This window comes from Canis lupus, chromosome 2, assembly GCF_048164855.1.
Source record: "Canis lupus baileyi chromosome 2, mCanLup2.hap1, whole genome shotgun sequence".
In the NCBI taxonomy this organism is placed as follows: Eukaryota; Metazoa; Chordata; class Mammalia; order Carnivora; family Canidae; genus Canis; species Canis lupus.
In genome coordinates, this window is record NC_132839.1 from 27,367,711 (window position 1) to 27,395,510 (window position 27,800).

General features: G+C 42.2%; 1 long non-coding RNA gene across 4 annotated transcripts; it reads right to left on the bottom strand.

Annotated features, from left to right (window-relative positions):
* Positions 1-520: 520 nt before the first annotated feature.
* On the bottom strand, positions 521-27,595 carry LOC140614328 (uncharacterized). 4 transcript variants are annotated; one of them, XR_012015231.1, is made up of 6 exons: positions 26,886-27,595; positions 18,102-18,224; positions 13,849-13,902; positions 11,512-11,595; positions 5,274-10,727; positions 521-1,202 (listed from the first exon to the last, which is right to left on the bottom strand). It is a non-coding gene; the product is annotated as an uncharacterized lncRNA (long non-coding RNA). The 4 variants fall into 4 exon arrangements; XR_012015237.1 differs by lacking the exon at positions 26,886-27,595 and adding an exon at positions 26,586-26,879 and having other exon boundaries at positions 10,538-10,727; XR_012015226.1 differs by lacking the exon at positions 26,886-27,595 and adding an exon at positions 26,586-26,879.
* Positions 27,596-27,800: the final 205 nt, after the last annotated feature.

The following is a 27,800-nucleotide window of genomic DNA, read 5'->3' on the forward strand; positions in this document are numbered from 1 at the left end:
CAGAGGAGAGGACAATGGCCTCAGGAGGAGGCCTTTTATTTCCCTGTCTGTGGTCCAGTCCCAGCTCCGAGAGCCCTGAGTGAGCTGACACCTGTGTATTTGATGCCTGCCACCTGTGAGCCGAAGCCATTAAGGTTGTGAATTCAGTACAAAACCAATTTTGCGATGAGTATTCAGACCTTCAAGCCACTTGTGTTTTTTCAGATGTGAAGCGTTCTTCCCCTCATGAGCAACGTCTCTGGTGTGGAAGCTAATTTCGGCACTGAATTATCCTTTTTCTCTACTCAAATGTCCTTTTGATTTGAACCACACAAAGTATTCTTCTCAGCCTCTGGTCTGTCATCACTTGCTACCACGTAAGATGTTGTGGCTGTCATATGGCCCCTGACGGTGACAGAAGGGAGCTCTGGCTCCCTCTGAAATTTGGCTGGTAATCATTGTTGGCTTTATTTTTTTTTTCATTGTTGGCTTTAATTACGGAAATTCACTGTGAGAACTATGGATTTGATCACCTGTTATGTCTTCCACATGATACTTTTTTTTGAAGATTTTATTTAATTTATTTATTTCAGAGAAAGAGAGTGAAGGGGAGGGAGAGGGAGAAAATCTTTTTTTTTTTTTTTCAAGATTTTATTTATTTATTCATGAGCGACAGAGAGAGAGACACAGGCAGAGGGAGAACCAGGCTCCCTGCTCAGGGGAGCCTGATGCGGGACTCGATCCTGGGACCCCAAGGTCATGACCTGAGCCAAAGGCAGATGCTCAACCGCTGAGCTCCCCAGGCGTCCCTTCAACGTGATACTTAGGTGACGCAGAAGACACAGAGAAAAGACAGTGCACCTGTTCCTCGTGTGCTCAGACCATTAGGAGTATTATTTAATGTTTAGGTGTTTCTCACTTGTCTGCTTCTCCAAGATGGGGCTGTATCCCTGATCCCTGAAGCACCCCGTAAGAGAGCTTATATGCAGTTGGCACACAAGCGACTCATAACTGTTTCCTAAATTAATATAGCATTTGGTCACTGACTTGTTTAAAGGGTGCACACATTTGCAAATATTGGAGCATTTTGCAAGACTGAATGGAAACAACCAGAAATTCCCGGACAATCTAGAGAAGCCATATCCTGTAGGGTCTGATGGGCACTGGTGGGCCTTTATCCTTCTTCCTTCATATGGAAACTGCTTCCCTGGAATGATGCCATCCTGAAACACAAAGGGCCAGGAGGTTATGTAAATAGGGGTGCTTTTCCCTAGCTGATCAAACAGGTTGGCTAAAGGGACTATGTTCCAAGTGGGTGGGAGCAAGCTCTTCTGTGAATTCATTGTTTTTCCCTCTTGCATTTCAGGGACTCTTTCCTGAAAGGGTCAGTTTCAGTTGATTTTCAAGGGCCACAAAGCATTTCTCACTGATGGCAGTGAAAGGGTCTTTTTTGCCTTTTTCTAGGCAAGAGAAAGAAATTAGCAATTAGCTGCATACCTGGGACCTACTGACTACTTGTAGAAGTTATCCACATAATTTGACAATAAAGGAAGGGAGAGGGAGGAGAAATTTTATCTCAGTGTCCAAAACTATTAAGGGGGGGGGGGGTAGGTGTGGAGAGCTGATCCTACAAATGTAGAACCTATCCTAAAGCTTTTCAAAATCCCTGGGTCATACAAGAGAGGACACTGCAGGAGAGGGCCCTGGGGGCAAAGTACCATTCAGAGGTTAGGGAGAGGAGGACAGCAGATAAAAAGTGAACAGCATGGAGGGAGGGAGGCAGGACCCGGAGGGTGTGCTGTTCCAGAAGCTAAGCGAAGACAGTTTTTGGAGGAAAGAGGGAGGGACCTGGTCAGGTTCACATGACTGGTGGTGCAAGCCCTTGTATCCACATCTTGTGGCTGCCACTGCCTGTCCAAATGGTCACACAGAGAGGCTAACTGGCTGCTTAGGCAAGGGATCCCTTTATCCCACAATGCTGCACGAAAGACTCTGGGCAAATTTCTGGGTGGTTCTGTAACGTCCTGCTAGATGTGCTGTCCTTGCAGATGCAAATGGCTTAGGGCGGGAGCTGCATGCTCCGGGGGTAGAAGTAGAGCAGGAGTGGGGGTGGCTGTGAGAGTGATTTACAAACTATACCAATTTTCTGTCTCCCAGGAGTTGGAGACTGGGATTCTCTCTAGGTACAGACACTGGTCCTTCATGAGAACTCCTGAGGTAGGTGCTTTAGTTCAGAAATATAAATACCCCTTCATTCTGGGAGAAAACTGAAGAGGTCTGAAAGCAAGTATTTTGGCTCAGAAGCTCAGTATTCTTTTGTATTGCCCATTATTGTGTGCACAACTACTCTGACATTTCTTTTTCTTGTGGCAGAAACTGGCAAGATATATAGATGAAAGCACTACTCCTTCCTCCTAGGGACGGGGGACCGGAGCACTGAGATCAGAGCACACTGACGAGTCCTTGAAACAGGCAGAGGGACCTTCCTCCAGATACTCAACCGCCTCGATGTTCAGACTTTGCTAAGGGCAGAGGCAAGCTGAGCCCGACCCCAAGGAGCCTGTCCGTCTACTTTAACATATAAAAATTCCTTTAGAAATTCCTTTATCTCTGCCCCCAGGACACGTGTGGGCAATCATCCCCAAGCACGTGGCCCACCGGTACAGATCTGTAGGGTCTCATGACTCAGGTCTCATTAGACGGTGGTAAGTGGCCTTTTCCCACAACAGCTGCCCCTCGAGGTCCTGGAAACCCAGCTTCCAAAGCTCCTTAGGGAGGACGTGCTCCCCAACCCTCCCTCTCCCAGGGGTACAATCAGCCTCCCCTCCCAGGCCCGGCAGCCCTCTCCCTGCCCAGGCTCCTATCCTCCAGCTTTAATAAAACCACCCTTTTGCACCAAAGACGTCTCAAGAGTTCTTTCTCGGGGTGGGCTCCGGACCTCCCCCCACCAAACGTCACCTATATTCCAAAACTTCATCACCAGCCTGGAGAAGACTCTCTTGCCTGCTATGTCACTGGTTTTGGCCTAAGGGATGTGGGCACACGTGATGGGAATCTCCTTGTATGTCTGGTCATGATCACCTCTGCTCTTTTTCTTATCCTGCAAGCTGCCAGGAGCTGTACAACCCAAGTGACTTTGTAACATAAGCAAAGCAAACTTGTGTGGTATTAAGCCACTGAGATACTGGGTTTCTTGTTACAACATCTAGTGTTAATTGCCCTGACTGGTACACTTCTCCAGGATTTAAACTGCACTATACTACAGACTGCTCTTTGTACTTTTTAAAAACAGGCTTATTGTGATATAATTGACTTACAATTTGCTGCATATATTAGGACACTTGGGTGGCTCAGCGGTTGAGCATCTGCCTTCAGCTCATGGCCGTGATCCTGGAGTCCTGGGATCGAGTCCCACATCGGGCTCCCTGCACGGAGCCTGCTTCTCCCTCTGCTTGTGTCTCTGCCTCCCTCTCTCTCTGTCTCTGTCTCTCATGAATAAATAAATTAAAAATCTTTTTAAAAAATGAACTGTACATATTTAAGGAATACTATTTGATAAATTTTGACATATTTGTATTCCCATGAAACTATGGCCACAATCAATACAGCAAACATTTCTATCGCATTCCTATTTTAAATCTTTCCCCTCCTATCTCTCCTTGCCCTCCACCCCCATGCAACCACTGGTCCACTTTGCAACTGAGTCAGTTTGCATTTCCTAAAAGCTTACATAAATGGACTCATACAGTATGTACTCTTTCTGTCTGGCATCTTTCACTCAGCATAATGATTTTGAGATTCATCTATTTTGATGAGTATATCAATAGTTTTGTTCCTTTATTGCTAAATAGTATTCTAATAGTAGTACTATATGAGTATATATCACATTTGTTTAGACATTTTTTAAAAGATTTTATTTATTCATTTGACAGAGAGAGAATGACCACAAGCAGGGAGAGCAGGAGAGGGAGAAGTAGGCTCCCTGCTGTTGTGGGGCTACATGTGGGGATCAATCTCAGGACCTGGGATCATGACTTGAGCTGAAGGCAGATATTCAAACTGACTGAGCCACCCAGGTACTCCTGTTTAGACATTTTCAAGTTGATGAACATTTGGGTCATTTTTTGGATTAACCAAGAACATTAAGGTTTTCCTCTTGTGTTTACTTTTAGAATTTTTCTGGTCTTAGCTCTTAACATTTAGCCCTATAATCTAGTGGTGTAGGGTATTGAGTTGTGGTTCATATTTTTGCATATGGCTATCCAACTGTTCTAGCACCATTTGTTAAAAAGATTATTCCTTCCCTGTCAAATTGCCTTGGCATCCTTGTTAAAAATCACTTGGCTATACATATGTGAGTCTATTTCTGGACTCTACTCTGTTCCTTTGATGTATGTATCCTTATATACATACAAATTTACATTGATGTATGTCTTTATACCAATATCACACTATCTTGATTATTTTAACTCTCTAAAAAACATTTTTTAAAGATTTTATTTATTTATTCATGAGAGACACACACAGAGAGAGCAAGAGACACAGAAAGAGGGAGAAGCAGGCTCCATGCAAGGAGCCTGATGTGGGACTTGATCTCGGATTCTGGGATCATGCCCTGAGCTGAAGGTAGATGCTCAAATGCTGAGCCACACAGGCATCCCAAGCTTCTAAAAATTTAAAATCAAGTCATTTATGATTTTCACCTTGGTTCTTTATTTTCAAAATGGTTTTGGTTATTCTAAATCTTTTGCAATTCTATGTAAATCTTAAATTCAGCTTATATATTTATACAAAAAGAAGTCTTACTGGAATTACGTGGGGATTGGTTGAATAGGTCAATTTGAGATGAACTATTATCTTAACAATTTTGAATCCTCTGATCCATGAACATGGTATATCTCTCCATTTGTTTAGGTCTTTAATTTCTCTCAGCAGTATTTTGTGGTTTGCAGTGTATGGGTCTTGTACAACTGTTATCTAATTTATCTCAAAGCATTTCATATTTTTAAATAATTTTCTTTTTAATATTTTATTTATTTATTCATGAGAGACACAGAGAGAGAGGCAGAGACATAGGCAGAGGGAGAAGCAGGCTCCCTGTGGGGAGCCCAATGTGGGACTCCATCCTGGGACTCTGGGATCATGTCCTGAGCCGAAGGCAGGCACTCAACCACTGAGCCACCCAGCCATCCCAGCATTTCATATTTTTTGATGCAATAATGTCTTAACTCAGGCTGTGATAGCAAAATACCATAAACTGGGTGGTTTACGAACAACAAAAGTTTATTTCTCACAGTTGTGGAGGTTAGAAGTCCTACATCGTGGTGCCAGCATGGTTGGACGAAAGCCCTCTTCCCAATTACAGATGACTGACTTTTTGTATCCTCACATGGCAGAGAGAGAGAGAAAAAGAGAGAGAGAGAGAGCATGAGCTCTGGTCCCTTTATCACCTTATTAGGACACAAATCCCATTCACAATGGCTCCACACCCACAACCTAATTATCTCCTAAAGGCCCCACCTCCAAATACCATTACCTTGGGGGTTAGATTTCAACACGTGAATCCTGAGGGGACACAAGCATTCAGTCCACAACAAATAGTAAATGATATGTTTTGATTCATTTTCTGATTGTTCAATGACCGTTATATAGATACACATTTGATTTGGGGGCTCCTGAGTGGTTCAGTCGATTAAGCGTCCAACTCTTGATTTTGGCTCAGGTCTTGATCTCAGGGTCATGAGATCGTGCCTGCAATGGGATCTGCATTCAGCAGGAAGTCTGCTTGAGAATCTTTCCTTCTGCACTTCCCCTCCCCCCCATACCCCTTCTCTCATGCTCATGCATGCACTCGTGCATGTGTGTACTCTCTCTCTCTCTCTCTCAAATAAATAAATCTTTAGAAAAAAGAAAGAAAAGGAAAGAAAAGAAAAGAAAAGAAAACCTTTGGCTTGTATATCTGAGTGTCTGTGTGTGTGTGTGTGTGTGTGTGTGTGTGTGAGTGTACATGTGATATATTGAGGAAGGCATTTTGATTTCAGTCAACCTAAAGGTATATATCCCTGTGCATTCAAAATGGTACCTGAGGGGATCCCTGGGTGGCGCAGTGGTTTAGCGCCTGCCTTTGGCCCAGGGCACGATCCTGGAGACCCAGGATCGAATCCCACGTCGGGCTCCCAGTGCATGGAGCCTGCTTCTCCCTCTGCCTATGTCTCTGCCTCTCTCTCTCTCTCTGTGACTATCATAAATAAATAAAAATTTTAAAAAATGATAAAATGGTACCTGAGTCAGTTTACCTAGCAGTGTGTGTGTGTGTGTGTGTGTGTGTGTGTGTGTATCTAGGCATCAACAGTCAGAGATGATAAATAAGGAACATGTCCATTAATATTTAGACTACCTATCATCCTTCCATGCCCCCATCTGGTTGACTGTAGAAACTTTGCCATCCCAAAATGTTTCCTTATTATTGCTAAGAGGCCACTCTGAGGGTTCACAAAGAGATCTGCACATGGTCTCCTCCCCCAGCCTCCTCACTGGGTTGCCACCCAGGGGCCATTGTCTATTATCCCCTTGAAGCTAGAATCACCCTCTTGCAATTCTGGCCAATGGGAATGGAGATTGACAGGGAGAAGCACCACTAACCTTTGCCAATCCATTCTAAGTATGGAATAGGTCCTTTCTTTAATTTCCCTCAAAACAACAGAGAACTGGGGATCCCTGGGTGGCGCAGCGGTTTGGCGCCTGCCTTTGGCCCAGGGCGCGATCCTGGAGACCCGGGATCGAATCCCACGTCAGGCTCCCGGTGCATGGAGCCTGCTTCTCCCTCTGCCTATGTCTCTGCCTCTCTCTCTCTCTCTGTGACTATCATAAATAAATAAAAATTAAAAAAAAAAAAAAACAACAGAGAACTGTAGGGGAGAAAGTAGAGAATGCACATGTTGACACGGAGACTAACTCAGGAGTTCTCTGCTTCAAAAAAAAGTATTTTTTTCCCTTCAATCCAAGCTTTTCCTCTTAGTTGTCATTTTTTGTCACAGCATCAATCTGCTCTCAGTATGACTTTGTGGAAGAAAGATTTGCTCTCATTAGCAGAAAACACATGTCCTACCCCCAAGAGCTTGCTTTAAGACTCTAATGGGACTTATAGTCAATATAAGCTGTCTATATAATCTATGGTGTCAAATAGCACATCTTAGGTAGGTAGGACATCAATACTCCAAGCCACAGCGAGTGCCTGCCAAATTTGGTACAGCTCTTTCACAGTCTCTTCACAGTGAGAGTTAAAGTTCCTATTTTTAAAAAAGTTAACTTTGGGATGCTTGGGTGGCTCAGTGGTTGAGCGTCTGCCTTTGGATCAGGGCGTGATCCCAGGATCCGGGATCAAGTTCCACATTGGCCTCCTCCTGGGGAGCCTGCTTCTGCCTCTGCCTGTGCCTCTACCTCTCTCTGTGTGTCTCTCATGAATAAATAAATAAAATCTTTAAAAAATAAAAAAAGGTTACTTTGTAGAAATCCCAGTAACATTAACCCTTCCTCATCTGTGAGCAACTGTCAAATAACTTCTGAAGAATAAAGACAGAACTTCTACTTCTTGCCTTAAACAATAGGCCAAAATACAAGAGTGGTTTCTAGACATGGGGCATTAGGCAGAAAAGAACGGTGATTCTTGAGTGAAGGAAACAAATAAGATAAGCCCTATTTTTGCCTTGGCTTGCAGCCTAAAGAGAAGGGCCAGACTGCATGCAGCACTGTGAGTGAGAACCTAAAGAAGCATGATGGCCTCACTGACTTGAAGAGACAAGACTCAGAGTTCAGAGAAGCAAGGCTAAATTACACTGGACAGACTGCTGGGCAGGGGATAGTTGCTTAAAGAAAAAGCTCTGAATCTGCAGAGGGTTCCCTCCATATTTAGTGGAGTCCTGACTAGCTCACGCATGTGAGAATATGACTAAGGCCAGAAAAATAGCCCCCAGAAAGAAGCAGGAGGAAAAATCCCCAGAGCTTACACCACTTCTCAGAAGTCAGAATGGGAAAGTCTCAGAACACGGGAGGGATGAAGTGGAGTACTCAGATGGGTGGGCCATGTTACCTACACTAGAAGCTGTTCTGAGCCTACCTAAAAAAGCTTAAAAGTAAGTCTCACATGGATCAAACATTTTCAATTTACTTAACGGGAGGTTCCAGAATAAAGTAAAACAATACTTAAAAGGAATATATTACAACACACACAAAAAGCAAGAACAACAGAGCCCAAAAGGTAAAATTTACAATATCTGGCATCTAACCAAAATGGCAAAGAAGCAGGCAAATGTGGCTCATAGGAAGGAAAATATGCAAACAGTAAGAGTAGAGCCAGAAATGATACAAATGACAAAATTAGTCGACCGGGACATTAAAATAGCTATTATAAACATACCCCTCATATACTCAAGAAGGTAGAAGAATGCATCAGAATGATGAAGAAAAATGGAAGACAAAAAGTCCTAAATCAAACTTTAGAAATGAAAAACACAGTGCTTTAGATAAAAAAATACACCGAATGGGATCAACAGCCGATAACATATCATGATGAAGTAGAGTTTACACCAGGAATGCAAGGAGGTGTCAATGTTTCAGTGTTTATTTAACATTGAAAAAAATCAGCTATTTCTTCACCATATTGAACAATTAAAAAAGAAAAACCATATGAATATCAGAAAAAACATCCGTCAAAATTCAGCATTCAATCATGGTTTAAAACAACTTTCAGCAAAACAGGAATAGCTGGGAACTTCTTCAGCCTAATTAGGGGCATCTATTAAAAATCTACTTCTTAAAAAAAAATCTACTTCTTAAAAAAATAAAATAAAAATCTACTTTTTAATGGTGAAAAGACTGAAATCTTTCCTCCTAAGATCAGGAGCACTTTCAGGACTTCTACCTAACAGTATTTTCTAGAGTTCCTAGCCTTGGCAAAAGGCAAGAAATGGAAATTAAAGACATACTGATATGAAAGGAAAAATCAAACTATCTTTTTTAACAGATAACATGACTATATAGAAAATCCTAATGTATGAAAAGGTTACAAAACCTTATGAGTGAATACAGCAAGGTGGTAGGATTTAAGGTTAGCATATCAGGGGCCCCTGGCTGACTCCATCTGAAGAGCATGAGACTCTTGGTCTCAGGATCATGAATTCAAGCCCCATGCTGGATGTAGAGACTACCAAAACAAAAACAAAAAGAAATCAGTATATCAAAATCGGTTTTATTTCTTTTTTTATTTTTATTTTTATTTATTTATTTTTTTTTTTTAATTTTTATTTATTTATGATAGTCACACACAGAGAGAGAGAAGCAGAGACATAGGCAGAAGGAGAAGCAGGCTCCATGCACCGGGAGCCCGATGTGGGATTCAATCCTGGGTCTCCAGGATCGCGCCCTGGGCCAAAGGCAGGCGCTAAACCGCTGCACCACCCAGGGATCCCTTCTTTTTTTATTTTTATTTTTTTAAGTAAACTCTACACCCAGCATGGAGCCCAAGGCCAACCGTTTTCAATCTTATCTGCATATTAGGATCATCTGGGAGCTTTAGGAAAAAAGGCCAATGACTATGCCCACCTCCAGAAATTCTAATTCCGATTAGCTTGGATATAGGCCAGATATCTATATTTTTCAAAAGTGCCTAAGTGATTCTAATGGCCAGAGGCGGCTCAGAGCTGTGCGCACCCATTCACCTCCTCTGGGCCCACACAATAGTTCAGCTCATCTCCTTCCCCTTCATGTTCTCTCCAATCCTGCCAAAGTCCTCCGCAGGCTGCCTCTAACCACTGCTCTGCTCACACCCCTCACCCTCTCTCTTCCTACTTGGCCTTTCCGTCCCTTCTGTTGGGCCATTTTACCCACACCCACAGCTCTGTGGCCCAAAAGGCTAACCTCCCAATCCTGGACAACCCAGGAGAGAAGCGCTTTCCTTCCGGGTGTCGACCTCCGAGGCCAGAGAGCTGCCTTCCCTCTGGACCACAGCAGCTAAGCTGTGAGCCTCGGAGCCTTGCCCCTGCCCTGTAACCTGGTCTCACAGGGTGAAGCTGTCCCAGTTTGCTCAGGACTCTCCTGAGGGTTTAGCATTGAAAGGCCTCCCTCCTGGGAAACCTAAGAGGCCCGGACAAACGGGACGCTTGATACCCCTAACCCTGGTGCCAGTGCAGGACTTCTTTGTTCAAGGGCTACTTCTAAGCCTATTCAAGGTTCAAGTCCACACGAGGGTAGACGTGACAAGTTACCACATGACCTAAGGCTTACCATGCTGGAGCTTGTTATCAAATCCTTACGCAAATTTCCATAGTTTATTTGAAATGGTAAAATTGTCATATTCTGAGGCAGTAAATGTGTCAGTCAAAAACACATATAGAGTAGCATATGTTTGCTGAGGCAAATAAAATGAGATTCTGTAGCTGCTACTCTTAGTTCTTAAGTAGTATGGGAAGATCATTTAAAGTGTGGATTATTATTTTTTGTTCAAGCTTCGGTAAAAGTTTTGATAAAATATATAAGGAATAACAACTTATGTATACTTTACATTTGAAAAAGACATTACTCATCTCCACTGGCAAAGCACAGTGCTCTGAGTTGGTTTTCCACAGCCAGAGATGGACTCTGGGGCTCCAGCCACACTCTTTCATCCAGTCCTGCTGGGGGCCAAGGATGGGCATGTGGACATCTGGTGCTGTGGGAGGCAGAGTGGAAGTACATGCGGGCAGGATAGGTCTCTGGAGGACACAAAACAGGAGAAATTCCACTATCAGTGACTTTCTATCAGTATCAGTAACTACTACTTTGTCATTACTGTGTCTCTGTGCCCATATGAAAAATGCATATACTCCTGCCAAGGGTACACATCTTGGCATGAATGGGTTTATTAGCTCATATTCCTTCTTAAGACAAATGCAGCAGCACAAAAGCCCCAGATCTAAAGAGCGAACTATTGGAGGGAAGGAAGGGAAAAGGAGGTGGAGTATGGTATTAAATTCTGGTACTCACCTGTCCAAACCCCTGGAGTCTGGCCCCTCCATTCACCTAGAAAGCCCCACCACTTGCCAATTCTGGGAAACCCAGTCTTTTTTGCAGAAGTGGCTAAACCCCACCTCGACCCTGAGGCTCCTGCCTTGAACCTGAGACCCCCTCATCTTCCTCTGAAATGTAGCAATTAGGATTAGTAAAATGTACTTGACAGGCACCCGGGTGACTCAGTCGGTTACGTGTCTGCCTCTGCTCGGATCATGACCCTGGGGTCCTGGGATCAAGTCCCATGTTGGGCTCCCAGCTCCCTCTCCCTCTACCTGCCCCTCCCTCTGCTTGTGCTCTCTGTCAAATAAAGAAATAAAATCCTAAAAAAAAAAAAAAAAAAAAGTAAAATGTATTTGACAACCAATTTTGTATCCCAAGCAACACTTTTTGAAATATGACTTAACTTTTTTTGTGGTCAATAAACTTTCCTGTATTTATATTTTATCTTAGTAGTTAGATTGTGACTTTTTTGAAGAATAATCATACCTGATGGATCCATATTTCCCACAAGGTGTTGCTAAGGGCCTGGCCCAGGCAGACAGTGTTTGATAACTTTTAGACACATGGATTCTGGCAAAAAAGAAACAAAACAACCAAAAACCAAACTCAACTCATGTTCAGGGTTCAGAGTTTAAATCCCACAACTCTGTCACTTGCTGGCTACGACTCAAAGGAATTATCAACTGCTCAGCATCACTGGACTTTCTTAAAAGGGTAATGATAACTTACATTTAGCTTGGCACGCTAAGTGCACCATGCATGTTGGCTATAATTAATAGTATCTTTTCATTCTTGTTTTTAATTCTAGAGCACTTTGGACATTGCAGAGGAGGAGCTTTCCTAGGGAAAATTCTAAGGGAGAGCAGAGGTGGCTTGAATGAATCCATGTTCACACCTCTCCTGAGGATTACAGGCCCTAAATTGAGCATTATTATAGATCTGACCCTGCCTATCATCTCTCAGAATTTATGTAGGAATTTAATTGTCTAAATAGTATTAAAATCTGTAGAGTTTGGTTTAGTTTTTTTTCCCCGCTAAGCTTAGCTGTGGCTCACCCAGAAGCAGCATGAAAATTAAAAGGCCCTTTCAGCAGCAGAGAAATGTCACCACTGAAGCCATTTTAAAAAATGATCTATGGACATAATCCTGTTGCTAGCAGAGACCAAAGCATATGTAATTGGAACTGAAGAAGACAAGCAGCCTAGATGAGACACCTCAGTAAAGATCTGGGGAGCAAAAAGCAAGACAGAGAAGCTCTCCAACCAATGTTATCTGAGCAAGGCAAAGCACAATAGAGCCTCCTAACACTCAAAAGATAGCACGTCTGAGGCAATATTATTTTATACAAATGCTGGGGGTGGTCACGATACTGTTACGCAGAATGTCGATCTCAGACTCAGAAGGCAAATAGATCAGGGTTCAAACTGTGGCCCTGCCATTTATCAAATGTAAGACTTTAGGCAACTCTGTGAGTTGGCACCCCAGAATCCAGTGGAAACGTGTCCACTGATTTCCACATCTGTAATTAGGGACAATAGGTGATCAAAATAATAATAACACTGACCTCATGAAATTGTTTACAGTATTAATGTGCATACATTTTTAGCACGGTGCTAGGAACATAATATATATTCTTTTGTTAGTTATTATTGCTCTATTACCCCCTCCCAATAATAATCCTACCCCATTATTCTTTTTTAAAGATTTTATTTACTCATGAGAGACACAGAGAGAGAGAGAGGCAGAGACACAGGCAGAGGGAGAAGCAGGCTCCAGGCAGGGAGTCCCATGTGGGAATCGATTCTGGGTCTCTGGGACCAGGCCCTGGACCGAAGACAGCAGTAAACCGCTGAGCCACCCAGGCTGCCCTCTACCCCATTATTTTAAGGCCACAACCCCTGGTCTTAGCCAGAATGCCAAGCAATCAGCAGAAAGTCTCAATTATTTAACAGCTTTCCTTCTTTGATTAATCTTCAGCCATGGCCACCCTCAATTTTTTTTTTTTATATTTCTCATAATGATCATTATAATGGACGATAAAGCATTTCCTGTGGGATAGAGTCATTCAGATTTCCTATGTGGAGGACAAGCTCAATTTCCTGGGAAGGACCATCTGGCATTGCCCCAGGCTGTACTTGGGAGCCAGGAACATTGCCTGGCAGTTGGCATAGGAGTATGTTTCATTTTTTTCTTGTAGGATTCAATAGTTATATTTTGCTCAAATTACAGTTCTGCTTTTCTTTTCTGGGATCAAATGTGAACTTAGGCCTGAAATGCACATTCATTTTATAAAACTGTCGTCTCTAAGTAGCAGCAATCTCTAGATCTTGACCCAGTAGAAAAACTCTGTGATGCTTCTATTAAGAAGGCAATGTGTTTCACTTAAAACAAATAAGTAATGGAATGAAAAGGACAGCATAGGAAATATAGTCAATAACATTATAATAACTTTGTATGGTGACAGATGGTAACTATATTTATCATGGTGAACATTTCATAATGTATACAATTGTTGAATCACTATGTTATACACCCAGAACTAAAAGATTATTGTATATCATCTATACTTCATTAAAAGAAAAATACCTCTGTGGCAGGCAAGAGAGTGGCAGATGAGCCAAAAGTGTGATGGGTGAATGAAGGTTTATGACCTTGTTATATATGCTTGAAATTTTCTGAGTTCCAGAGTTTTTTCTTTTTCTTATTTTTTAAAGATGTTTTTTAAGATTTAATTATTTTTTAAAGATCTATTAATTTATTTGAGGGAGAGTAGGGCAGTAGGGGCAGAGGGAGAAGGAGAGAGAGAATCCCAAGTAGACTCACCACTGAGCATGGAGTCGGCCAGGAGCCTTGATCCTCTGACCTTGAGACCACAACCTGAGCCAAAATCAAGAGTTGGATGCTTAACTGACTGAGCCACCCAGGTGGCCCCAGGGTTTTTTTAAGGTCGGAAAATAATAACTAAGAATGTCAAAATGTGTCCTTAATGTATTCATTTTCAGAAAAAGGGTGCTACAAAATTGCATGTACTCTATGATTCCCCTTTGGTATATAAATATAGTTGTACCCGTAACACACACAAAAAAAATTAATTTTAGCAGCATTATGTAGTTTTCAGTGTAGAATTATTTCACATTTTTCCTTAAATTTATTCATATCTATCTTATGAGTTTTAAAGAAGCTAAAATATATTTTTCTTAAATTACATGTTCAGTTTTTTCCTGCTATATATAGACATTAAACAGAATTATGTGTGTGAAAACTGTATCTTGAAAGATTACTAAGTCCACTTTTAGTTTTCATAGTTGCACTGTTGATTCCATAGGATTTATATGAAGACAATCTTGTTCCCTGTGAATAGAGACCTTTTTCTTTGTATCCAAACTTCACAGTTTGTATCAGCTAAGACTTCAGTAAAATATGGAGTAGAAGATGGAGAGGGGTCAGCTTTGCCTTGTTTCTTATTTTAGGGGACATGTTTTGAATATTTCACTGTGACCTGGGTCACTATGTAAAACAGTATGGAGGTTCCTCAAAAAATTAAAATAGAACTACCATATGATCCAGCAATCACATGTCAGGGTAATTACAGAAAGAAAATCAGGATTTCTTTCTTCTTCTTTTTCTTTTTCTTTTTCTTCTTTTCTTTCTTTCTTTCTTTCTTTCTTTCTTTCTTTCTTTCTTTTTTTTTTTTGAAATCAGGATTTCAAAGAAATATCTGCATTCTCATTTTCACTGCAGCCTAATTCACAATAGCTAAGCAACCTAACTGCCCATTAACAGATGAATGGATAAAGAAAATGTTGCATATGCCCAAAATAGAATATTATTCAGCCTTAAAAAAGAAGGAAATCCTGCCATTTGCAACAACATGGTTGAATGTGAAGGACATTATGCTAAGTGAAATAAGCTAGACACAGTTGAACAAATGCTAAATAATGCTACTTATACAAGGAAACTAAAATAGTCAAACTCACAGAAGCAGAGAGTAAAATAGTGGTTGTCAGGGGCGGAGGGGGTGGGAGAAACAGGGACAAGTCAATAGGTACAAGTTCCAGTTATACAAAATTAGTAAGTTCCAGAGATCGACTGTACATCATAGTTTCTATGGTTAATAATACTATATCGTGTACTTAAATTTTTGGTATGTTGTGTTTTTATCACCAAATAATAATGAAATAATAATAATAATTAAGAGAGTAAGAGGAAACTTTTGGAAGTGATAGAAATCTTTATGGCACAGATTGTGGTAATGGTTTCATAGATGTATACTTATCTCCAAACTCATCAAATTATATTAATTATGTATAGCCCTTGGTATGTCAAGCGTACCTCAAAAGGTGGTTTTTAAAAGTCAAAAACAAATTTATTTAAAAAGAAGGCGATGTGACCCCGAGACATTTGAAAGAAAATCTCAGAATTCCATATCCTCTGAGCTGGTAAAAGAAATAACTTCAGAAGATAAGGCTGAGAGCTTTTACACTACATTGCAAATGCATTTTAATTTCTTTTATTTGCCTTTGTTTCCATGAGCATGTGAAGTGAACTGTCAATGAGTTCATTTTTTTTTTTTTTTTAGATTTTATTTATTTATTCATGAGAGACACACAGAGAGAGACAGAGGCAGAGACACAGGCAGTGGGAGAAGCAGGCTCCCTGCAGGGAGTCCAACGTGGGACTCGATCCCAGGACCCCAGGATCACGCCCCAAGCTGAAGGCAGGCACTTAACTGCTGCGCCACCCAGGCATCCCTCAATGAGTTTATTTATATGACTCGTATGGTGGTGTATTTGCTAAGATCTACTGCTGTGACCATTATTTATGACAAAATTACCTCCTGTTGTTAAGTGGACCAGGTTCCCACTCACAGAGCACATGTATGTTGGTGTTATTTTCATCTCAAATACAAATGGCAAGCACCATAATTGTGAAAGAGGACAAGCAAAGTGGATTATAGATTCCTTAATGGAAGACCAAATATTCTGGGGACACTTCAAACTTTTTTTTTTAATTTTTATTTATTTATGATAGTCACACACACAGAGAGAGAGAGAGAGAGAGGCAGAGACATAGGCAGAGGGAGAAGCAGGCTCCATGCACCGGGAGCCCAACGTGGGATTCGATCCCAGGTCTCCAGGATCATGCCCTGGGCCAAAGGCAGGCGCTAAACCGCTGCGCCACCCAGGGATCCCCCAAACTTTATTTTTTAATAGCATCTGAAGAAAACTGAGAAATTGCCCCAAATCTGATGATAACTGCACCCTGACTTTGGTGATGACATTTTTTAAATTAAAAAACTGAATTTCAGCTTATGATCTCTTGGTTTAATTTCCTGTGTTGTTACTCTAGCTTGTCAGATTACTGCAGGAATAAACTTGAAAGATCACAGGAACTTTAAAGTATATTACATGTCTTAATGGCAAGGAATATGCTTTTTAAAAAACTGAAATTGCCTTGAAATCAAGATATAGAAAAAAACTGGGTGCCTGGGTGGCTCAGGCAGTTAAGCATCTGCCTTAGGCTCAGGTCAAGATCCCGGGGTCCTGGGATCCAGTCCCATGTCTGGCTCCCTGCTCACTGGGGAGTCTACCTCTCTGCCCCTCCCCCCACTCATGCTTTCTCTCTCGTTCTCTCTCTCTCTCAAATAAATAAATAAAATCTTAAAAAAGAAGATCTAAAAAAAAAACTACTCAGGCAGGGACACACAGGGTGGACTTCAGTGACTTTGGAAAGAAAGTTTTGCTGATTAGGATTGGCATAGTTGAACACAGGCGTTGAACCACTGGGAAATTCTGGATTTCCAGTCATTGGGACCCCCTTAGAATTTTATTACTGGGACGCCTGAGTGGCTCAGCAGTTGAGTGTCTGCCTTCCACTCAGGGCGTGATCCCAGAGTCCCCCGTCGGGCTCCCTGAATGGAGCCGGCTTCTCCCTCTGCCTGTGTCTCTACCTCTCTCTCTCTCTCTCTCTCTCTCTCTCTGGGTCTCTCATGAATACATAAATAAAATCTTTACCAAAAAAAATTTTCTTACTAATTTAGCTACATGACATAGTAACATTATTTCTTGAGCATTTTCCATTCTAGACTGTCACAATGGTAAAAAAAAAAAAAAAAGAATAAATTACTTTTCAAAGTCCTTTATCAAAGGCACCATCTTTGGCTCACTTTGGCCTGGCCCCAAGGAAGCAGCTAAACCTCTGCTGGGCCATATCCAGTTCTACCAGTGGCTCCATTCCAAGCTCATCCAAAGAGCCATTGCCCAGTGAGGCCTAGACTCCTGGAATATTCCCATTAGAGCAATTGCTGGGGCCCAGGCCGGGCAATGAAATAAAACAATAGCACTTCCTCATATTCTAGCAAGCTTTTACTTCAAAAATATCAAAATGTGCCCATATGTCATCTGGCAGGAATGACATTTAGGAATTCATTTAGACCATAATTCTTAAAACACTGGTTTATAAAAAGTTTCACTGATTCCCTGTGAAATGAGAAAAGTAAGGAGAATGGAGTGAGTCTGTAATACAACTCATTAAAATTTAAAGACCTATTATTCTGAAAACATTGCCTGTCCTATTTTGACCGAAGGTATGCTAAGTACTAGCAAAGCCTTCCTGATTCCACTCTCATCCTTCTTGTCTACGTGAACCAATAGACTCCCATTAAGCAAGCAACTTCTTTTCCTCTGGTCAGCACTCATGATCCTAAAAGGTCAGACTATAATGACTATAAGGAGCATATGTTCATCCTCTCGGGAAGATGAGGAAACTGAGGTCCCCTGACTTACACAAACAAAGCCACATGCTCCTAGCCTCTCTGTGGCCTCCCACCCCACTGCGTCCTCTCACAAAGCTTCTGACATCTTTACCCAAACATTCCTTGGCACCACCGCTCTTATGCTATTGTTCTTTGGCTGTTTGGACTCTTCTGTCTGTCCAATTCCATTCTCTCCTAAAAGCCTTTGCTGAGTCCCCCAGCCCACTGTTCTCTCTTTTTCCTCTGGGTCACCCGAGTAGCACCCCCAACAATCAACTGTATTCACTGGCAGCCTACTGGGATCTTTCGTGTTGATACTTACCTCTGGCCTCAATTTAATTCATGTGGATGAATGGATCCTCGATATCCATCTTGACTAAGTTCCTTGAAGGGCAGGACTTTCTCTTCTTCTTTTTGTACTTCCCAAAGCAGCCAGCGCCAGCACCTTACAGAAGATTAATGTGTGTAGGTTAATCTTTTAATCTGTTTGTATTCATCACCTCTTTCCAAGAAAGTCATTAGTCTCCTCATCTTTTTCACCTTCTAGCAGAGGGGCCCCCACCACCATCCCCCCGCCAGGCCTAAAACAGTTTGGGTCTGGTAATGCTTAGACATTCCAGTCTAAGTCAGAAGTGGAAAAACCCAGGCACCAGGCAGCTGCACCAGGCAGCTCCATGCCATGCCATGTGGGAGCTTGCAGGCTACTCTCTATGCAAACTGGATCAACACACAACCTAGATATGTCATTGTAAATCATCAAAGTCACATCTTCACTTCTTTTCTTTTCTTTTTTTTTTTAATTTTTATTTTATTTATGATAGTCACACAGAGAGAGAGGCAGAGACAGGCAGAGGGAGAAGCAGGCTCCATGCACCAGGAGCCCGATGTGGGATTCGATCCCGGGTCTCCAGGATCACGCCCTGGGCCAAAGGCAGGCGCTAAACCACTGTGCCACCCAGGGATCCCACTTATTTTCTTTACAATACAGTTGTCAAGAACCTCTTGAGAAGAAAAGATATTGTCTAGAAAACCTGAAGGCGGTGACCATTAGGAAACATTAAAAATAGGAAGATACAGGGTCCAGAATCCAAATGTTGGATGAAATTTTTATTGGGCCATATAAGTAAACGAGCAAAACATTTGTTCTTTCCAGTCAACATGCAATAGGGCCATTTTTTATTTATCATGCATCCTACTGAGTGTTGTAAACCTCACAACAAAGTAAGGGCTGTTCCATTTTATGGACTACGAAGCTAATTCCCGTTGAAACTAATGGTGGTGGGGAGTGAGAGAGTACATAAAGTCCTTCAGCAGGGAGTTGAAGCACTGTTTCGTACCCATGTTTTTTTGTTGTTATTGTTTTGTATTTTTAAGGTTTTATTTATTTATTCATGAGAGACACAGAGAGAGACAGAGATGTAGGCAGAGGGAGAAGCAGGCTCCATGCAGGGAGCCCACCGTGGGACTCGATCCCCAGTCCCCAGGATCACACCCTGGGCTGAAGACGGTGCTAAACCGCTGAACTTCCAGGGCTGCCCCAGACCCATGTTTTAAAAAGCACAGCAACTAGAGCTGCCTGGATGGCTCAGTTGGTTGAGTGTCTGGCTCTTGATTTCAGCCCAGGTCATGATGTTGACCTGGGGCCTGGGATGGAGCCCAACATCAGGCTCCCTACTCAGTGGGGAGTCTGCTTGGCTCCCTCTCCATATGCCCCTCCCCTCATTTGTGCGTGTGTGTGTGTGTGTGTGTGTGCGCGCGCGCTCTCTCTCTCTCTCAAATAACTACATCTTAAAAAACAAAGTACAGCAACTAAACCTAGCACCAGTAGTATGTGTATGTTTACTCCATTATGCCTCACATGAACTTATCTTAATGCAAATCATAGTTAAGATTCTTCCACTGATACAGTTTCCAATTATACTAAAATGGAAACAGCTTGATTTTCCTAATTAGGAAAGGAGATGTTCAGTACATTTTACCACAGTAAAGAAATCACCAAAAAAGAAGATGCTTATTGTAAAAGCAAACAAAAATAGTCACTATTTGGGAATAACTGATTAATAGTCTAGGGATAACTAGATTAATAACAAAGTGTTCTTTAAAAACTTTGAATTCTGGGGCATGTAGGTGGTGTCGGTTAAACATCTGACTCTTGGTTTTGGCTCAGGTCGTGATCTCATGAGTCATGGGATCAAGCCCCACCTTGGGCTCCACACTCAGCAGGGAGTCTGCTTGAAGAGTCTCTCCCTCTGGCCCTCCCCTAACTCACATGCTCTCTTCCTTAAATCAATAAATCTTTTTAAAAATTACTATGCCAGTTATTCACAGAAACGAAAATAATAGCAAATGTTGCTGCATGCATTTTAATTTTCTTTTGGAAACATTCTAGTAAATCCTTGTGGTCATGTGAAGAGTTAGGAGCTGGCTCAGCAGTCTAGGCTTCACAAACCCCCAGCACTGACCATCAGAGGAACTCTAAGTCTGTGACTGTGGCATCTGAATCTGATTCACTTTAATTTCTTGACTAGGCTTAATTTGTTGGTTGTACTTTGCTGTAACAACATTAGGAACTGCACCATCTTCCTACACAAAGACAGTAATGATTTTTATCTGTGTGTAGATATAGCACAGTTTCTTTTAAGTAGGTTCATGGAGGGAAAAAAACCCTCAGAACTTTCCCTTTTTTCTTTGGATGCCCTCCTTCTAGCAGAGTTTATCTGGAAACAAAACAAAACTGTCTCTCTCACCAAATCTGGCCCCACACACGCCAGGGATTTAACCAAAGTTCATCCTTGGGGCATTTCCCACTGAGGCTTTGTCCCCCTTGCAAGCTCTGTCATGACACACACTTCATAACCACCATCATCCTCAGCTCTGGCTTACGGAAAATCTATTTTCCATTGACTTTACACAGGTCAATGTTAGACACCAAACATACAGCTCCCTACCTTTGAAAAGCCTGCCTGTCTCCCACTGAAGTCCTCCCCTACTTCCTCTCACTGCACTTAGAGAAAATATGCTACCAATTCCAAAGGGATTTGGGGGAGGAGGGTCACCAATAATGAAGTGGACACAAAAGTTCTCATCATACTTGAGGAAGAAGGTAAAGGTAGAGAAAAACAACAGCAGCAAAGTAGTGGGGGGATGAAAGCAGGAAGGGCATTCAGGGAAAGAGAGTGAGAGTGGAGAAGACTAGCTACTTCTGTGTTGGTGTCATGAGGAGCAAGCTGAACGGGGTAGGATTTAGGAAAGAGTCCACGAGCCTATTTAGGAAGTCAGGTAGGGAGAGCTACTAAAAGCCTTCATCTTCGGCACACTGAGGCGACTGAGCATGCTCAGTCAGGCCGGGGGTACAGCAGAGATATTAAGTCAACAGATGATATGATAAGGCCCAAATTGTTGGGTCAAGCTCTGGCTACTTAAGCCACATGGGCAAAGGTCAGCACCATGGATAGTCCCAAGAGGTAATTCCTGCATGGACCAGAGAGGAACAAATGAACCCTAGGCATTTAGAGAGAGACTGAAGTGTGGTGTTTTAGTTTTGCCGCTGAGACAGAACCTTGTTCTATCTATATTCAAAACCACAGGGATGCCCGGGTGGCTCAGCAGTTGAGCATCTGCTTTCGGCCCAGGGCGTGATCCTGGGGTCCTGGGATCGAGTCCCACATCAGGCTCTTTGCATGGAGCCTGCTTCTCCCTCTCCCTGTGTCTCTGCCTCTCTGTGTATGTGTGTCTCTTATGAATAATACAATCTTAAAAAAAAAAAAAAAACAACATTTGTTGAGTATCTACCATGTGTCAGGCACACTTACTAGTCCTGGAGAATGACAAGGGTTCTCCGTCCTTAAGACGTTTGCTACCTTCTGGATAAACTAGAAACTTAAACAAAAATGATGATAGTTAAAATGTATTGATCAATTACTATGTGCCAAACATGTAATACTAATTGCCATATATAAATTGTTTTATTCTTTCAACAGCCCTTATGTAAGAGGTATTTTTTTTTATTTTATTTTATTTTATTTTATTTTATTTTATTTTATTTTATTATTTTATTTTTACCAATGAGAGACACACACAGAGAGAGAGAGGCAGAGACACAGGCAGAGGGAGAAGCAGGCTCCATGCAGGGAGCCTGACGCAGGACTTGATCCTGGGTCTCCAGGATCACACCCTGGGCTGAAGGTGGTGCTAAACCACTAAGCCACCCGGGCTCCCCTATTATTTTATTTTTTAAGATTTTAAAAATTTGTTTGTTAGAGAGAGAGAGAAACAGAGTGCATGCAGGAGCAAGGGGTGGGGAGTGGCGGTGGGAGAGAAGGTAAGAGGAGAGAGAAAGAATCTGAGCATGGAGCCCAATGCAGGGCTCAATGCCACAATCCCGAGACCATGAGCCCAGCCAAAATCAAGAGTCAGATGCCTAGCCAACTGAGCCACTCAGGTGCCCCTTATTATTATCTTAAATGAGGTACCTGAGGCATACAAAATTTAAGAAGCTTTCTTCATGTCACATGGCTGATAAGAAATAAAGTCAGAATTTAAAATCCAGACATTCTGACTCCAGTGTCTATTACCACACTAAACTGTCCACATGTCAACATTAATAAATGCCACCTATGGCAGAGATATACACAAAGTACCAGAATCAAAACTGGGGCTGGGAATAGGGGAGAAGTTCTCGGAAGTCATCTAGCAGAGGTGGCATTCAACTTAAATTTTGAAGAACAAGAAGTCAGTCATGGAGAACATGCAGCAGAAGGCGCAGCATGCTTAATCTTACGGTGCCAGGCCTCCAGAAGGTCTGAGGAGCCAATCAACTGTCCTCTCCATTCCTCAGTTTCTAAACATCGGATAATGGACACAAGGAACTAAATGAAGCCTGAAGTGTGAGGTCTACCTAATTCTTTCCAAAGTACAAGACTCCGGGATCCCTGGGTGGCGCAGCGGTTTGGCGCCTGCCTTTGGCCCAGGGCGCGATCCTGGAGACACGGGATCGAATCCCACATCGGGCTCCCGGTGCATGGAGCCTGCTTCTCCCTCTGCCTGTGTCTCTGCCTCTCTCTCTCTCTCTGTGACTATCATAAGTAAATAAATAAAAATTAAAAAAAAAAAAACAAAAACAAAGTACAAGACTCCCAATGGAGGTTTGGAAAAAACAGAGAACAGACAGATTGGGAGATAGGCCGCGTTACCTTTGCATTCTTGTACCTCAGTCAAAAAAGAAAAAAAGAAATTTCAGTTCAGTATAGATTCTGGGAAGAGGAGTAATGAAGTAATGGTTTTGAGTATCTTTTCACATGTTTATTGGCCATTTGTGTAACTTCTTCAGAAAAATGTCAATTCAAATCATTTGCCCACCTTTTTTAAAAGGTTATTTTATTTATTTATTTATTTATTTATTTATTTATTCATTCATTCATTCATTCATTCATTCGAGACACAGAGAGAGGCAGAGACACAGGCAGAGGGAGAAGCAGGCTCCATGGAGGGAGCCCAATGCGGGAATCCCGGATTGCGCCCTGGGCCAAAGGCAGGCGCTAAACCGCTGAGCCACCCAGGGATCCCCTTTTGCCCACTTTTTAATTGTCTTTTTATTGTTTAGCTGTAAGTATTCTTTATATATTCTGAACATTAAACCCCTTATCAGCATCTACATAATGTTGTATAATAAAGAATTGGACTGGCCTTTGTCTCTAGCTTCTGGGAAACCTCTTAAGTCCTGGAATGTGTGGTGTCTCTATCATTCATGGTGGGCCCCTCAGACCACACCTGACAGTTTGTGTGAATGAAGTGATTCGCAATGGCTCCTTAAACTAACACAAACTGAATCACTTTGATAGGAACCATTCGATCAGAAATATCTGCTCTTGGCTTAGTGAGATATTCCTTTCTCTGATACACATAGAGGTTTAGAGAAGTTTAAAAGCAGCAATGGTCTGCAATTGGTAAATATGCTAAGTTCATCACAGCCCCCCCACAGTAGCTGATTAAACAAGGAGGCCATTCGATGGAGCTAGCTCTAAACATTTGGCAGCCTCCATAAGCAAACCAGAGCCTAAGCCTGTAAACGCCTCAAAACCCCAAGAAACTGAAATCTAAGGACAACCAGTCACAAACAGCCAATTTGACCTTTCCAAATAAAACAAATGCTTAAGTTATGGCAAATCAAGTAATTCCCTTGCTTTGCTTCCCCATCTTCCCTATAAAAGTCTCTCCCCTGGCTACTATTGGTGGAGCACTCCTAATTACTTCCAGTGTGGCACTGCCAATTAAAATAGATACTTGCTCAAATAAACTCTTAAAATTTTAATAAGTCTCAGTTTATCTTTTAACAGTTCCCTTTTATGTCTCAAAGGCAGTTTTGGTCACCTCTTAGAGTTCTCAATCCAAGCAAAATAACTCAAACCCCAAAGGCTCTTTCAATTTTTCTTTTTAAGATTTATTTATTCAATTGGGGGCCAGGGGAAGAGCAGAGGGAGAGAATCTCAACGCAGAGCCTGACAAGGGACTCAATCCCCAAACCCTGATATCATGACCTGAACTGAATTGAGTTGGATGCTTGCTTAACTGACTGAACCACCTAGGTGCTCCTCAATTTTTAAAGATAATTCTGGTGCATTTTGTTTTCACTGTTTAGATGATCATATCCTGTTAAATTATAAAGATGGGCTCTAAATTCGTGTTATGTAGCAATTCCTGAGTATAGTATGACAGGTAAAATATGCTTAAAATTTTTTTTGATGATTTTATTTTTTTCATTTGAGACAGAAAGAAGGAGAGGGAGAGCATGAGCAGAGAGGAGAGAGAGGGAGAGGGAGAAACAGACACCCCACTGAGCTGGGACCCTGATGTGAGGCTCCATCCCAAAACTGGGAGAGCATGACCCAAGCCAAAGGCAGACACTTAGCCATCTGAGCCAGCCAGGTGCTCCAATGTGCGTTTTTTCACATAAGTAATATGTTGGTTGGATTATGGGGGCAGTCAGCCGATAGCATAAGTAGAAAACACACGTTCTTTCCTTTTTTTCTCCCCCTTAGACAATATTCAATAGCAGTCAGTTGTCTCTATAAAAGATAAAATCTGGGGATCCCTGGGTGGCTCAGTGGTTTAGCGCCTGCCTTTGGCCCAGGGCGCAATGCTGGAGTCGCGGGATCAAGTCCCGCGTCCGGCTCCTGGCATGGAGCCTGCTTCTCCCTCTGCCTGTGTCTCTGCCTCTCTCTCTCTCTGTATATCTATCATAAATTAAAAAAACTTTAAAAAAAATAAAAAATAATAATAAAATCTGTTTATATAGAGAACAGGATGACTTTACAGGGTGTAGAAGAACAGCATTTTCCCACCTAACACTGACATTTAGAGTTGTCCTCCTTGCCCTTTCTTTTGGGGTATCTGAGCAACAGGTCACATTGCTTTGAACAATGAGTTTTTGGGGGACAAAGGGAGAAACTGTCAGTTTAGGCACAGATAGTAGTTTAGACTGAAGATTGTGGTGGATCTGTGTGAATTTGCCAATACTTTGACTCAAACCCTTCTTTTTTCTCAAAGATCAAGAAACTGAAGTAAAAACACAGCAACAAAGTAGCCAAAGGAAAAACCAGCCCTTCTCGTTGACGTTTCTGAGGGGCCACAGTAAAACTGTAACCAGGTAGCAGAATTCAAAGTTGGGATTTTTTTTAATGGTTTTTAAGACTTATTTATTTGACAGAGAGGGGAGGGGAGGGAAGGGCAGAGAGGGAGGGAGAAAGAATGGCAAGCAGACTCCCTGTGGATTGAGCCCATGCCGGGCTCAATCTCATGATCCCGAGGTCACGACCTGAGCCAAAACCAAGTCGGAAGCTCAACCAGCTGAGCCACCCAGGGGCCCCTCAAGCTGTTTATTTTAAAGAGAAACATGTAATAAAGAAAATTAGTGGGAGTGTGAGGGTGTCACTGGTCCTGGTCTCCCCACTCATGAAGCTCCACTGCTGCTCTGCCCCCATTCTTCCACGTGGCCTACGTGGCCTGCGCGGCCAAGGACTGTGGTTCCCTGAATCCTTGGGCAGAAGGGGAGAGCAGGAGAGCCGCTGAGGGTAGAAGCAGGACGAACAGAACTGGAATGACCCAGAACCTGCACAGCCTAAGATGCCAGCATGCTAAAGTGAGCCTGCGGTTCCCTGGGACAATGCGGATAAGCAAAACTGGCTGTATTATGCGACAAGAAGGGAGGGAGGGAAGGAGGGAGGGAACAAAGAAAGAAAGAGAGGGAGAGAAAAAGACTGAGACAGAGAGAGAAGGAAAAGAAAGAAAGAAAAAAGGAGGGGTGCCTGGGTGGCTCAGTGCTTGAGCATCTGCCCTCAGCTCAGGGCGTGATCCTGGGGTCCTGGGATCAAGTCCCCCATCAGGCTCCCTGCATGGAGCCTGCTTCTCCTCTGTCTGTGTCTCTCATTAATAAATAAATAAAAATCTTTAAAAAAAAAAAAGAAAGAAAGAAAGGCAGAGACAGGGAGAGAAGATGGGAGGGAGGGAAAGGAAGGAAAGAAGGAAGAAAGGAAGAAAACTAATACCATTGGTCCTTCCATTGTCCATGTTGGAATTTTCATAAGAGTATTCCTTTATTTACTCTTCTAGTTAAATTGGTCTTTCCAAAGACCCAATATATCAGCACCCAATATATACATATATTTTTTAAAAGTACTTTACTATTCAATTGTATTTCTTTTTTGGCTACTTAAGACTTACCAGTATTATAACAATATTCTGCTCTTATTCACTACAAAGTATAGAATTTTAGTTATATTCTGGGTGAAATAGGCTTTTATGAACTCACCTAAAAATGTAAGTTCTCTGGGATGTCTGGGTGGCTCAGTGGTTGAGCATCTGCCTTTGGCCCAGGGCGAGATCCTGGGGTCCTGGGATCGAGTCCCACGTCGGGCTCCCTGCATGGAGCCTGCTTCTCCCTCTGCCTGTGTCTCTGTCTCTCTCTCTGTGTGTCTCTCATGAATAAATAAATAAAATCTTTAAAAAAATGTAAGTACCCACTTAACCTTGTTTCCATAGGGAAATGCATTTCAAATGAGCAGCTGAGATCGACTTTTAGACTACAAGCTAAAGGTACATCATTGATTACCTGAAACATCAGGACCTATAACTTTTATTGCCACACGATATGCAGCAACAAAGCAGTTCCATGTGCTTTTCCACTTCCATGTGATCATCCTTCTCCTCAGCACAGATGTTTCAAGGTTTCTGGGAGCTGCTGGAAGAACAGAAATTCTCCAAAAACAACAACAAAGAAACTACAGTAAATCAACAAGTCGAAATAGCCGTTAAACTCCTTATGAGCTTGGCATATTACTAATCCATCCAAAGAAAATTTTATGGGGCAATGTGCAGAAACAGATTTCTTAAAAAAGCTTTTCTGATTCAAGGCATAAATCTAAGAAGGAATGCTACAAACTCACAGGTGCCAAGGAGCAACAAAACTTGACCTAAAGGGCAGTGTAAGTATAAAATGGAGGACATAGAAGGTAGAGAAAAACAGCAAATACATGCTCTCTACTTTATACTAGGCAAATAAAAATTAGATAATATAAATTTAAAGTAAGTTATTTTGATAAATATGAATTTGTACCATTCAGGGCTTGGGGGACTCTATTAAGTTAACAGCAACTTAACTGCTTAGTGGTATTTTCCAAAATAGTCATGATTTGGGCAGCCCCGGTGGCGCAGCGGTTTAGCGCCGCCTGCAGCCTGGGGTGTGATCCTGGAGACCCAGGATTGAGTCCCACATCGGGCTTCCTGCGTGGAGCCTGCTTCTCCCTCTACCTGTGTCTCTGCCTCTCTCATCACTCTCTCTGAATGAATAAATAAATACATCTTTAAAAAAACAACAACAAAAAAACAAAATAGTCACAATTTATATAAATAACTGTACTAGACACACTTTGTATACTTCTCTCTTATTTGCAAGATGAAAAGAAGTATATGGTAGCGTAGACAATAACAAGGGTCTGGGGGTGCAGGTAGTTAAGTGTTCCACTCT